This window comes from Cucumis melo, chromosome 7, assembly GCF_025177605.1.
Source record: "Cucumis melo cultivar AY chromosome 7, USDA_Cmelo_AY_1.0, whole genome shotgun sequence".
Taxonomy (NCBI): Eukaryota; Viridiplantae; Streptophyta; class Magnoliopsida; order Cucurbitales; family Cucurbitaceae; genus Cucumis; species Cucumis melo.
This window is the reverse complement of record NC_066863.1, coordinates 13521452-13529747: the sequence shown is the minus strand read 5'-3', so window position 1 is coordinate 13529747 and position 8296 is coordinate 13521452. Positions and strand designations below refer to the sequence as shown.

General features: G+C 44.2%; 1 long non-coding RNA gene across 1 annotated transcript; it reads left to right on the top strand.

Annotated features, from left to right (window-relative positions):
• The first annotated feature begins 3886 nt into the window (after window positions 1-3886).
• Window positions 3887-5106, top strand: LOC127150252 (uncharacterized). The gene is made up of 3 exons (XR_007822446.1): window positions 3887-3960; window positions 4043-4091; window positions 4881-5106. It is a non-coding gene; the product is annotated as an uncharacterized LOC127150252 (long non-coding RNA).
• The last annotated feature ends 3190 nt before the right edge of the window (window positions 5107-8296 follow it).

Below are 8296 nucleotides of genomic sequence, written 5' to 3'. Positions count from 1 at the left end.
ACTATACAATTAAATACATTAACAACAAGTAAAGCACAAACAGTGAAATAGATAAAAACTTTCTTCCCAACGGTTCAAGTAAGGAAGTAACAATTTGAATACCTAATTGCTTCTTCTTCACCAACCACATTCCTTACAATCTCCATATAAATGGCTCCCCTGAATTTAGTGATTTCCATTAACAAACAATGATTAAACACAAAATTTGACTCCACAAACATTAATTGAATTACCTGCAAATAATGGATATATACAAGAACATGGCAGTGAGGTAGAATAGTCCCACGTATGACACCACAGAAATAAAGTTGCACAAAAACATACTACTTTACTTTACTTTACTTTACATTTTGATCAAATGGAATTTTTTTTTGTGTTTCTCCCCTGATGTTGATGTCGTTAGTGTATGAAGATGATACTATAACAAAAGTTGCAATCCAAAAAATGAAGGCAGATCTTGATACTTCCTTCCACATTATTAAATCCACTAACCAAAATGTAAAAAAAAAAATGGGTGAGGAATTTTTGAACACCCATTAATCCAATCCCAAAAATGTTGAGATAATCGGGGTGCGTAAAAAATCATATCAACAGAAATTAGGAAGCTAACATACAAAATGTGCAAACTTGTTATAGAGCTGTCACCCCTTTGTCAGTGCGCCCAGCAACCACAACACATCCTTCTAATGGTAAGCATTTATCTTTCAGCATCTGAGCTTTCGTCTCATCTACAAACTTTCCTATAGATATTTCTAACATGCTGCCAAAGGATGCAAGTAGACATAATCCTCCTATATACATCAGTGTTTTCCATCTCTGAACTGAAATCAAACTATTTATACATCCAATTTAAAGATATTAAACCATTATTTTAAACTCTCGTACTGCAATAAGAAGATACGGTACCAGAAAGGCGAGATTAAAAAGATTGAATGACTTAACTTGGGCATTGTCCACAAGACGAAAGTTTCATTTGAAATGAAGGTATGGGATTTTCAATTGTACCTCTGGAACTAACTTCTTAAACACTTGGTATAAATTACATTTACAGTTCTTAACAACTATTAAGTTTAAAAGTTCAATAATGAAAAGAGTGTCACTAGGTCCCAATGGCATACAATATTACTTGTGCATACAGTGAATTCCATGAAATAAGCTTACCCCTAAACAATATTCAAGCCTGGCTGCTTTTGCCACCCATCAAAAGAATTCCCATGGCAGGAAAGAACTATATCTTAAAAGAATCACCGAACAATAGCTAATTGAAGCTTCTGCAACAGATCTGGCCACAAGCCAACCACATCGGAGCTTGTGAGACAAACGCAGACGTGCGACGGTGGTGGCGAGGGCTGGACATGAACATGGTTGAAGAAAAGGACTCCCGACGGTGGTGGCAAGCATAACAGCGGTTGAAGAAAGGGAGGAGTGATGACGGTGGTGGCGGGCACGGGCTAGGCACGAGGGACGACGGTGGTGGTGGTGGCAGCGACTGTTCAGAGAAGAAAGGGAAGATTGTTAGATGAGAATGAGGAGTGAAGAAGAAATTGGAAGGAAGAAATCGTGTGGGTGATTGAGAAAGAGTAAAGTAAGAGAGAGAAAGTCATTTTTTACAAAATAAAAAATTAAAATTAAAATTAAAAAGGAGCTTTAATGTTGCTTTGCAAAACAAGGATGTCTAATGTCAGTTTTAAACCGACATTAAAGCTCCTTTTTTAATGTCGGTTTAAAACCGACATTAAACATCCACCTTTTCAAAAACGACATTAAAGCTCATTTTTCATTTTTTCCAACCGACATTAAAGGTCAGACTTGTTCTAGTGAACAATTCGTGCTTTATATCTAGTGACCTTTAGGTGTATGAACTATAATATATTTACACACAAATATCCATTTAAATTCGACAGGTTTTACACCTTTAGGTGTATGAACTACAGTTCCAAAAACTTCACCTTTCGTGAGTGAATTTGTAACAACCCAACTCCTTATACTGAGTCGAAGTCATTACTAAATGTAGAACAAGTGGTTTAAGTCATAAAATTTAGTAAAAACGCATAAGGTTTGAGAAATTTATTTATGAAAATCCAAACAAAGTAACATGCAAAAAATGATATTTCGTTCTAAAGTCCTACTCGGGCCCTATCGACTTTAAAAAAATGGTAAATAGTGAAAAATACTCAAACTTAGGTACTAAAGTCAAAAACAAGAATAAGCGGAAGCAGAAATCCCTATGGCTCGCAACGGTCACTTCTGGTCGCTCGCCAGCTTGCCTTTGCCCTTACCTCGTCCTCTACCTGAAAACATGACATGAAGAGAGTGAGTATAAAATACTCAGTAAAGGACCCACTACTAGTCCCACTAGGTGCCTATTAGCTTCCCATCAGAGTCCTGTAACTGGTACCCAATCTCTGGCACATTCCCGAACACGTGCAACATGCGCTTCCGTAGGAACGTAACTCTGGTCTTCGGTGTCCCGGGGAACACCTAGGACAATCGGGATGCGACGACCCCGTCGAGTCACTCAAGTCATATCTATATCCATGCTAGACTGGTGTCCCGTCGGACCACACAGTCCTAAATAGGTGGTGATCCCGAAGGACACCCATGCAGGTACGACTCTAATAGGCTAAGCTAACAGGTTGTAACGCCCCAAAAATTCGAGGTAAAATTTTCTCGTTTTATGTAAATTATTCGGAAATCTAAAATGTTGGTGTAAGTTGATATAATAATAATATAATATTAATTATATTATTATTATTAATATTTATTTTATTTATTATAATATTAATATTATAATTATTATTATTATTTAATATTATAGTAATATTATTATTTTAAAACAATGACATTATTATTACATAATATTAATTTATTATTTATTTAATATTAATATTATTATATATTATTATTAATACTTTATATAATTATTATTATTATTTTATAATATAATTATTAAAAGTATATATATATATATATATATATATAATAAAACTTTTTTAAAAAAAAAACCCTAAAGAGACGCGCGCCCCCCCCCCCTTTTTTTTCGTTTTCGGTCTCTTCTCCACCGCAGCGCCGCCGCCCATCCATTTTCTCTTCTTCCTCCATCCTTCGCCCGACGTCGCCGCCCCCTTTCATTTTCTCCTTCTCCTTCGTTTCTCCTTCGTCTGTTTCCTTCTCCTTTCCGTCTTGTGCCGCCCGTGTTTCTCCATCCGCATCTCACCGACGGGAAGCCACAGCGACAGCCGTCCCGACCGTTCTTCTTCCGGGTTCCGCGTGCACGGCCAGCCATCGGTCGTCTCTGCCTCGGTGGTGCGGCGTCGGCTGTCGCCATACCAGCATCGACGTAAGGGTAAGCCATTCGGCCATCGTACCGCCGTCGTTCGTCGGAAGAAAGGACCATCAAAACCGTGGCTGCGTTTTCGTCCAACCCGACCCGGTTCCAAGCTGACCCGACCCGAAACCGCTTTCAGTCCGAGCCGAGTGAGCCGCGTGAGCCGAGCCGAGCGAGCCGCGTGAGCCGAGCCGAGCGAGCCGCGTGAGTCGAGCCGAGCGAGCCGAGCCGAGCGAGCCGAGTGAGCCGAGTGAGCCGAGCCGCGAGCCGAGTGAGCCGAGCCGCGAGCCGAGTGAGCCGAGCCGCGAGCCGAGTGAGCCGAGCCGCGAGCCGAACTAAGCCGAGCCGAGCCGAGAACCAAGCCGAGCCGAGCCGAGCCGAGCCGAGAACCAAGCCGAGTTAAGCCGAGCCGAGCCGAGCCACCTAAGCCTTCCTTCCTCCACTTCGGGTCACGGTGAGTCTTCGGTAAGGATTGTTTTGATGAATTCCCTAATGTTACTACATCCAATTCGAGTTTGAATATTGGAATAAGATATGGGTCTACTTTTCTCCCTTGAAGGTAGTAAGGAGTTGACGCTTAAGTTCTCGGGTCCCGCGGCAGGCTTGTTTGGAGGTAGTCCTCCTTTCCTTGGGTAAGTCAACGGGTGTCGTTTCGGACCTTTTAAAGCGACTTCTACTAGAGTCATCAACTAAAATCCTTGTGTTATCGTTCAGGTTGATCCGTTGAGCGTGGATTCGATCGAGGGGCATAACCGAGTATCAGGTAAGGGTTTTCCTACTACTGGACCCCGAATCCAGACTGAAAACGTAGTAATCCACAGGGGATTACACGTTAGTGACTGTACTGAATAACTGTACGCGTGTTGACTGTTAAGTACTGATATTATATTTAGTCTGATGTAAAGATACTGTGACTGCTAATTGTGGATTGAGATTTTATGTTGATGGACCTTAAAGTTACGGTTCAGTATGTAGTAAAACATTGATCTGGATGTTGTTCATGGAGTTTGGACGGGGAAGAACAGTGAGTCCGGTTTTTGGTTGGTTAGTCGATTGGATCTAGGGTTTTCCCTAATGGTGTGCGAATCGGTAATGCATATAGCAACTGAGGGTGTAGATGTTTAAACCTATACTATCTGACTGACAAAGCCTATGGCGGAACTGTAATATGAATGCCGTCGAGATGTGACTGATGTAGACAGTTTAGAATGGACTGAGGGGTAACGGTTAGCTTCATCTATGGCGTAGTGTGCCTTACGGATATGTGCATCCTTCGAGAGCACTAGACTGATATGTGCATCCTTCGGGAGCACTAGACTGATATGTGCATCCTTCGGGAGCACTAGACTGATATGTGCATCCTTCGGGAGCACTAGACTGATATGTGCATCCTTCGGGAGCATTAGACTGATATGTGCGTTCTACGGAACCACTAGACTGTTATGTAGGGTACCCCCGAATAGGAAGTTAACTGTTGTTCCCTAACGGGCCCAGTAGTGGGTCCCTTACTGGGTATGTTTATACTCACCCTTTCTCTTCTTTAACTTTTCAGGTAGGGGTACAGCGAGGGGCAGACCGACGAGAGGCAGGAAGGACGCGTGAAGGCCATATGGACGCGTCTGGTTTTCTTATCGCTTCCGCTATGTATTTTGTCAGAATATTTTGACTTGTGATTTTGAACTGGTGACTTGATATTTTATTTTGTGACTTTTTGATTATTTAAAATAGGGCCCGAAACTGTCTTTTGTAAGATTTTTAATGTTTTAATGAATCGTAACTGGTCCGTTTTAAATTTTATGTTGAATGGTCGAGTTTTGGTGTTTGGTAGTGACCTCAGCTTAGTCCGGAAAGTTGGGTCGTTACACAGGTACCCTAAACACAACATACATACACATGGCATCATCATACCATCATAACAGATCAATCATCATCTCACTCTCCATCTTAACAACCGTCGTACAGTTATAACAGTTCTCGTCATCACAATATCATGCCATAATGTAACCATATCATCAATCGTATCATGCTATCATCAATTCCATGCACAATACAGTCTAGTCCTTAACATGCACAACTGAAGGTATACGTGATCTCATAATTCTAAACATGGAGCAAGTAGTAGAAATCTCTTACCTGGAGATTTACTTGGCGAGTCCTAACCGCGAGACAAGTGTGCTTTTCAAGCAACGAGGTCCTAACTGTTTAATACGCCAAAATTCGTAATTAAGTCACCAACGACTAACGGCTCAGAACTCAGTTGAAATGACTTACCCTAGAAAGAGGTTGTAATGCTGAGCCCCTACCGAAGAAATCCCACGCTGCAACAGTTACTCGGTCCAAGACGTCCCTTAAAGAAGATAATTTAATTTAATTCCAAATTAAATTATTTAGTGTCCAAAAACATTGAGTATTACTGGGTAATGCCAAAATAATTAATTAATTTAACAAATTTTGGATGGAATAAGCCAAATTAGGCTTGGCGGCTCGGCTGGAAAAAGGACAGGGACCGGCTTGGCTTGGAGGTTGAAGATCGGCTAGGCTCGCGGTGCAGACAGGTGCGGCTCGTGGTGCAGACAGGCGTGGCTTGGCTCAGTACAGAGGCTACGCACGTGCGGCTGGCACGCGGGCGCTGCTCGGCTCACGGGTACACGCGGCGCGGGCTGTGCTTCGGGTCGGAGGCACGCGTCGGTTCGGGTCGCGGAGCGGGGTTTCGGCCGGGTCGGATCTTCGCGCGCGAGGCGCTGGCTTCCAGATTTCAGACGGCGCGACGGCTGCGGGAGGTCCGGCTACACCACGGCTTCGCTCGGCGATGGCTGTAGACGGACTCTTCGGCTGCGCTGCGTCGGATCGAAGCGGCGTGACACGGTTGGGCGTGTGAACGTCGGCGAAGCGAACGCGGCTTCGGCTGGCAGACGCGGCGGCGATCTTCCCGACTCGATGCGACGGCACCGGATGGACAAGGAGACTCGGCTCGTGACTGCAGCTAACTCCCTTACGCGTTGGCTGAGTCCGGCGGCGGCGACGGCTGAGGGTACGAAAAGAAAGAAGGGGGCTTGGATGGCTCGGGTATGCGGCGGCGGCGGCGACGGCGAGCGGCGGCGGCTAGGGTTTTTTTTCTCCCTTTTCTCTTTTCTTTTCCCCTCTTTCTTTCTTTGATTTTTTTTCTTCTTTATGCACGAGACCCAAGGCTTTTATAAAACAATATCTCTTTTCTTTTCCCTTAAATAACCCAAACCAACAATCTTCTCTGTCTCCAAATCTCACCAAATTCAACCAACCCTCCTTTCATTTAACATTAAATCACCAAATAAATCTAAATACTAAAATAGATAAAATAATAGAAAAATACTTAGTATTTAAACAAAATGGAAAGTCCCAAACTTTAATAAATCGGAAAAATTCAAAATGAACAAAAACGGGTTTGTTGGGGCGTTACATACTCCCCTCCTTAGAAAAATTTCGTCCTCGAAAGTTCTAATCCTCGAATTGCTCGAGGTACTGAGCCCTCATGTCCTCTTCTTTCTCCCACGTGGCCTCTTCGACTCCATGGTTCTGCCAAAGGACTTTGACCAGTGAAATTTCTCGACTACGAAGCTTCTTGACCTTCCTTGCCAAGACCTCGACAGGCTGCTCCTCATAGCTCAAGTTCTCGCTGATCTGCAGTGGCTAAAAGTCCACCACATGCGTCGGGTCTGCGACATACCTCCTCAGCATGGAGACATGGAATACGTCATGCACTACAGAAAAAGATGGGGGCAACGCCAAGCGGTAGGCCACGGAGCCAATCCGCTCCAGTATCTCAAACGGCCCTACGAAGCGTGGACTCAGCTTCCCCTTCTTCACGAACCTCAGAACACCCTTCATAGGTGCTACCTTCAGAAAGACCATGTCTCCCACCTCAAACTCGAGATTCTTAACTCGTACATCAGCATAACTCTTCTGTCTGCTCTGAGCTGTTAGCATACGAGCTCAAATCTTCTGTATGGCTGCATTGGTAGTCTGTACTAATTCGGGGCCTAGCATCCTCTGCTCTCCAACCTCGCCCCAGCAGACAGGAGATCTACAGTACTTGCCATACAGAGCCTCAAACGGTGTCATTTCAATAGTAGCCTGGTAGCTGTTATTATAGGCAAACTCCATCAGATGCAGAGGGGAGTCCCAACTTCCTGAAAACTCTAGCACGCAGGCCCACAGCATGTCTTCCAAAATCTGGTTCAATCTCTCTATCTGACCATCAATCTGAGGGTGGAATGTCGTGCTGAAGTCTAACCTCGTACCTAATGCAAGTTGAAGTCCTTTCCAGAACTTCGATGTGAAACGAGTGTCTCTGTCTGAAATGATGGATATGGGTACTTCATTAGTCTCACAATCTCTGTCATATATAACTGCCCCCACTTACTGGCAGTGTAAGTGGATTTCCCTGGCACGAAATGGGCCGATTTCGTGAGTCTGTCGACAACAACTCAGATCACTGTATAGCCCTTTAGGGTCTTGGGCAGTCCCGTAATAAAATCCATCGACACACTCTCCCATTTCTACCCTGGCACACTGAAGGGTTGCAACAACCCGGCTGGACACTATCTAGGTGCCTTCACCTGCTGGCACACCAAACACCTACTGACAAAGTCTGCCACTTCCCTCTTCATGTTTCTCCACCAATAGACATTCCTTAAGTCCTGGTACATCTTCGTGCTCCAAGGGTGCATGGTAAACGGGGAACTGTGAGCCTCAGACAAAAGCTCTGTCTTGACTGCACTGTCTTCCGGCACACACAAGCATCCCTCAAACATAAGGCCATCGTCAGAGGATATGGAAAAGTTCTCACCTTGCCCTGTCTCTACCATACGACGCTTCTCGACCAAGTAGGGATCATTCAGCTAGGCAACGATGATCTTTTGCCTCAAGGTTGGCTGAACTGACAACTGAGCCAACTGTGAGGTAACCTCCCCTACTGAAACTGCAATCTCG